This window comes from Xenopus tropicalis, chromosome 3, assembly GCF_000004195.4.
Source record: "Xenopus tropicalis strain Nigerian chromosome 3, UCB_Xtro_10.0, whole genome shotgun sequence".
Taxonomy (NCBI): domain Eukaryota; kingdom Metazoa; phylum Chordata; class Amphibia; order Anura; family Pipidae; genus Xenopus; species Xenopus tropicalis.
This window is the reverse complement of record NC_030679.2, coordinates 76735262-76741261: the sequence shown is the minus strand read 5'-3', so window position 1 is coordinate 76741261 and position 6000 is coordinate 76735262.

The following is a 6000-nucleotide window of genomic DNA, read 5'->3' as shown; positions in this document are numbered from 1 at the left end:
CTGACAAATCCAACATGGGTAAAGATACCTTTCTATACCAATGTACCAATCTGCAAAGCTTTCCTAAAGTTAGCGTTTTGTATGAAAATCGTTGCAATTTGCAGAATTTTTTACATTTGGGAATCTGATCAGCTATTATCCTGGCTGCTGCTTTAAAACCCAGTGGGTAAGCTTTAGCCTATAGGATAAACCCATGTAAATTGGATTTTTCTAAGAGCCTTAAGGAATTTGTTCCCAGAATTCCTTATGACTTATTTACATATAATGACACATCACCCTAGATATGAATGCCAGCAGTCTACTGAACAGTTTGATGCACAACATTCCAAAAATGCAAATGTACAGACTCCAAATGGATATTAGTGAATATGAATTTTCTCGGGTGCCAACTATGCTTCAGAAAACAAGACCCCTTGCTTGTGTCATAAGACCCCCTAAATGTACAGAGTCATATTTAAGACATGTGAGACATATATTCTTGGAAAGTACACATTCTGATGGATCCAACATATGTAAAGACACCTTTCTACACCAAAGTACCAATCTGCAAAGCTTTCCTAAATTTAGATTTTTCTGAAAATCACCTAAAGTGTTGCAATTTGCAACATTTATCTTGTACATTTTTTTACATACAAAGAAAATCACCCCAAATATGACAAAATGTATGGACCCCAAATGAAAATTATTGCATTTGAATTTTCATTTGTCATCTGTCAATTTGTCATTTGTCAATTTTTCAATTGTCATCTCATTTTCTACAAAAAAAAAGCCCCATGACTGCATATTATGTGTCGTAAGTTCTACTGATGAATAAAAATAAATGCATGTGAATTTTCTCGGCTGCTAACTCAGCATCTGCAAATAAGGCCTGCTGTTGCATATTATGTGTCGTAACACCCCCTTCCTGTACATCGATCCCTGAAAATCATATATTTTTGGAAAGTACACATTCTGATGAATCCAACACAGGTAAGTGTTCAGTATGTTCGGACCCCAAAATGAAACCAGTGCATATGGATTTTCACACCTCCCAAACAGACCCCCTATTAAGTGCCGTAAGACCCCCTAACTATACAGTGACCCCCTGAAAACCATATATTTTTGTGAAGTACACATTCTTATGAATTCAAAATAGGTAAGAAGTCTTTCTACACCAAAGCACCAAATGGCATAGCTAAGCTAAACAACAGATCAGGGATAAACATGCAATAAAAGCACAAAAATTGTTTATACATGTGTGTACACCTCCAAAAGTTGTGTGAGTGTCTATAAGTGTGCTAAAGTGATGCGGGGGGGGCAGGAAGAAGCAGGAGAAGCAGCTGACATGATGCAATCATGTCTGCTGCTTAGAGGTCAGTCCTGCGATGATCGCATCGCAGGACCGACATCACAGCCCCCGGCTCGTTGCCCAGAGGGCTGTCAGAGAAACCTCTATCTCCCCAAGAACGTATGCTGTACATGCTTGGCAAATAGAACCTTTTTTTGTCAGCACATACAGTGTACATGCTTGGCAGTGAAAGGGTTAAAAGAGATTACAACACATAAAGGCATTTAATATAGCTTACCTTCCAACTGTCCCAATTTTCGTGGGACAGTCCCTCTTTTAACAGCTCACCTGCACTTATATACATTGTTTCTCACATTTAATTAAATAAGTGGGCTTTTGGCAGCGAGCCCAGGAAGTTAACAATCTACACCTGCATTTAGATACAATTGTAACTAATAAGCTAAACAAGTCTCTTGGGGGAACTGAGACTTGTCCCTTAAAGGGCAATTTCAGCTTTTTCAGCAAATCTGTAATAACACATAAAACAAGACCCCAAAACCCCCAGAAACGTGTTCAAACGTTAAATAACCTGCCAAATTTTGTAAAATGGGAGTGGCATTTAGGGGGTGTGGGCTCAAAAATGTGCATAGTCAAAAAAAATTGCCACGCTATGCATACCATTTCTTTTTGTCCTTCTTTCCATTTTCCAAATGTTAGGAGTTATATAGTACAACACAGAAGGTTAACAATTAAATTAAGGGATGGGCCTGGGGCAAAATATTTGTACTTGGCTAGAGAACTGGCTGAAGGATAGATTACGGAGAGTGGCGGTAAATAGAACATTTTCTAACTGGACCAGTTTTTCTAGTAGGGTACCACAGGGCTCTGTCCTCAGTGGTTTGATTTTTAAATAGTTTTTAAATGACCTTGAGGTGAGCATGGCACTGTTACTATTTTTGCTGATGATACTTAATTGTGCGAAACTATTTGTTCCATGCAGGATGCTGCCACTTTGCAGAGAGATTTGGCTAATTTGGAGAGCAGGGCAGCAAAAAGACAATTGATATTCAATGCTATAAAAAATGCACTTGAGTAAAAATAACATGAATTCTAGGTATACACTAAATGGTTGTGTATTGGGAGCCCTCTAAAAGGGATTCTGTCATGATCTTTATGATATAGTTTTAATACTATATAACAATGTGTACATTGCAAATAATGAAGTGTGAGTGGTGCTCCTATATCCCCTCTTTGGTTGTCTTTCTTATATCTGTCACTAGATGGTATGGGAGAATTTTTAAAAACAAACAGTTTCTGAGTTCATTTTTTATACAATGGTGAAACCCTCTCTACACTTCAGGTTCACTTCAGGACCAGAGCCCCTCACAATATATAATGTATATGGGGCTACAGCTCCCACTGCCTCTTACTATATTTAATGTATTTAGGATCTGGAGACATTATTATTGGAAGTAAACATACCATCATTTACATATTGTGTGGGTGCATGCTTACACACTTACAGGACTTGAGTAGTAAAGTCTATATTCAGTGCATGTACAATAAACAAACCAGGTGCATATGCAAACACTTCTATTGTTTAAATATCATGTTTAAAGACAACCCTCAGTATACTGCATCCCCTCAGTGACAGTGCTTTCTTTAAGGATAGTGCCATGCCTAGTGGATTCTCTGCCTGATAAGCGCAGGCAGCACCCAGATCTGGAGATTCCCACAGACAATGCAAATGTATTTTTACAGTTATGTAAAAATACATTTGCAGCAGCATAACGAGAATGTTCCATCCCCCCACACACATTTTTCAGAGGGGTCCAGTGCGCACAGCTACCTACCCACAAGCCTCACATCAAATTTCACAGTTAAATATAAAAGGAATTATTTTATTTATTTAAAGGTATGTATAAAAAAGAGATTTCAGTACAGGACTCTGCTCGAAATGCTATTAACTGAGCATTAGGAAAAAAACATGTTTTCCTATGACAGAATACCTTAAAGGAGACATATCCTATAAAAATTATCAATGTACCAGGGAATTATACTCCTCTAGATATAGAAGGAATGTGCTTTAAAAAGTTGTGTTTCCTGCTGATTTATTGAGAAATTCCACAAAAACCCCACTAGCCCCGCCCATCTGTTCCACTTCCTGCTGGCTGAATTCTCTGGATGAGCTGGGGAGCCAGCGGCCCTCCGTACACTGCACTGTAGGATAGGAACCAATCAGCAGCTAGGCTGACCTGATAGGGAACTATCCTAACCTGTCTTTGCTTGTGTGAGTGCTGGGCTGTGATTGGCTATCCCCCTCCTACTGTGCTTTTGGCAGGGACAGTTAGGACACGCCCTCTCTTCATTTCACACTGGACAGAGAAGTGATACGATCTATAGGGATCTCCAATAAAGGGGCCATTGTTACAGATAGGATTAATGTTTAGCCCAAAGGGAAACCAGCACCATGTATTATTCATAATTGCCTACAAAATTTGCGTTTTTCCTATTTATCCAATATTTCTCTTTTAAATTGAGAAGAATTTTATTGCTACCTAGATCCCTGGTAAAACTTGATAAAGTGCAGTTTTAGACCCCAGCTAATAAGGATATGAATGAGCTAAAAGACTTTCAGAGACATGCAACTAAATTTGTTAAAGACTAGAGCAATTACATAATTTCATAAGCTTGAAAAAAGACCATCAAGTGAACCCAGCACACACAAACCTATACTGACCTATTTATGCACTCACATACATAAACTATATATAACAACATCCCAGGGCGTTTTTGGTCCCTGGGCCGCCCAAGGTGGCTCCTTCGATGCCGGCCCACCTCAGCCCCCCGCGCTTACCTTTAAATTGCCAGAGGGGCCCAGGGGAGACCGCATTGCTAGTGTAGAGAGCACAATTGTGCAGAGCAGAGACGAATTTCCATTTTAAAAAACAGAAATTTGGCTCTCAAAGTTACCAAGACCAGATTTTTGCTGCCTGTGGTAACTTTGGGGGCGCTGCCGCCTGAAGCGACTTTATCAACTCACCTCATGGTAGCAGCGCCTCGCCAACATCACTACTAACTGTATATTTTAGTATTACAATAGCCTTGGATATTATGCTTGTTCAAGAAATCATCCAAGCCCCTCTTAAAGGCATTAACAGAATCTGCCATCACAACATCACTAGGAAAGGGCATTCCACAACATCACTGCCGTCACCGTGAAAAACTATAGAAGAACACATTTACTGTGCATCAGTCTGAGTGAATGTTTGTGTTGGCATGGTCTGTGCATAATTGTGTCATGATTCATGCACCACATTGTCAGTAAACCCTGATACGTAACGGAATGAGCCAAAAGGTGCATCAATAGGTGGCCAAAATATAGGGTACATGAAAAAAATGCAAGCTTTGAGGTGATGTTTAAAATATTTAATCAAGGGATGCACCGAATCCTTTATGAAAGATTCCACCAGGCTTGTTATTTGCCTTGCAGTCGCTAATAGGTTTAGGAGGAGATGGTTAAAGGAACAGTAACATCAAAAAATTAAAGTGTTTTAAAGTAAATAAAATATAATGTACTGTTGCTCTGCAAAAAACTGGTGTTTTTGCTACAGAAAAGCTACTATATAAATAAGCTGCTGTGTAGCCATGGGGGCAGCCATTCAAGCTGGAAAAAAGGAGAAAAGGCACAGGTTACATAGCAGATAACTAGTAGATAAGCCCCATATAATGGGGGTTTATCTGTTATCTGCTAAGTAACCTGTGCCTTTTCTCCTTTGATCCAGCTTGAATGGCTGCCACCATGGCTACACAGCAGCTTATTTATATAGTAGCTTTTCTGTAGCAAAAACACCAGTTTTTTGCAGAGCAACAGTACATTATATTTTATTTACTTTAAAACACTTTAATTTTTTGATGTTACTGTTCCTTTAACCATCTCCTCCTAAACCTATTAGCGACTGCAAGGCAAATAACAAGCCTGGTGGAATCTTTCATAAAACACCATATATGAAAATTAGCTGACAAGTGTATTTTTTTAGGTGAATTAAGACCTTTAACATTTATGCTTATGATGTTGATGGAGTTTTGGTATCAGTTCACAGTGCACACAAACAAGCCAAGGCACACATACATGCAAGCCAAGGCACACATACATGCTAGGCCACATCAGCCAATTAATGGACAGAGTTCTGTCTTTTGCTTCTGCACTACTTCCTGTTACAGTTATTTCTGGTAATATGATCTCTGAGGGAGCACACAGCCCATCACTAAATGGTGGCTCAAAGGAAAGGATGTAAAAGGGCAATATTTACTGATATATATTCCAGTTTGGCGAGATTCTTTAATAGGTCACTTAATATACTGGTGGTTAAGTATTCATTCTGGGGGTATAGATTTCCTTTAAGAAATGGTATTCTTATATCTTTTTTTTTCTTCCCATTGATCCTCCTCTAGGTCTTTCAGAGTGTCCAACAATTTAAGATAGATGCGGTGAAAAAGGTGTTGTACCAGTAACCATATAATAAGGCCTACAGTTGTATATTGGAGTTTTTTGTCTTTTGGCACTAACCACCATTGTACATGATTGGGCCACTAGTTGGTAGGCCTGTAAGTATGGTAGTGCCAACCCCCCTCTAGCTAAATGGGAGTACAGTGTCTCTAGCTATTCTAGGAATTTTGTTGCTCCAAATAAATTTTGTGAATATTTTCAGTTTTCTGAAAGTGTTTTTTCA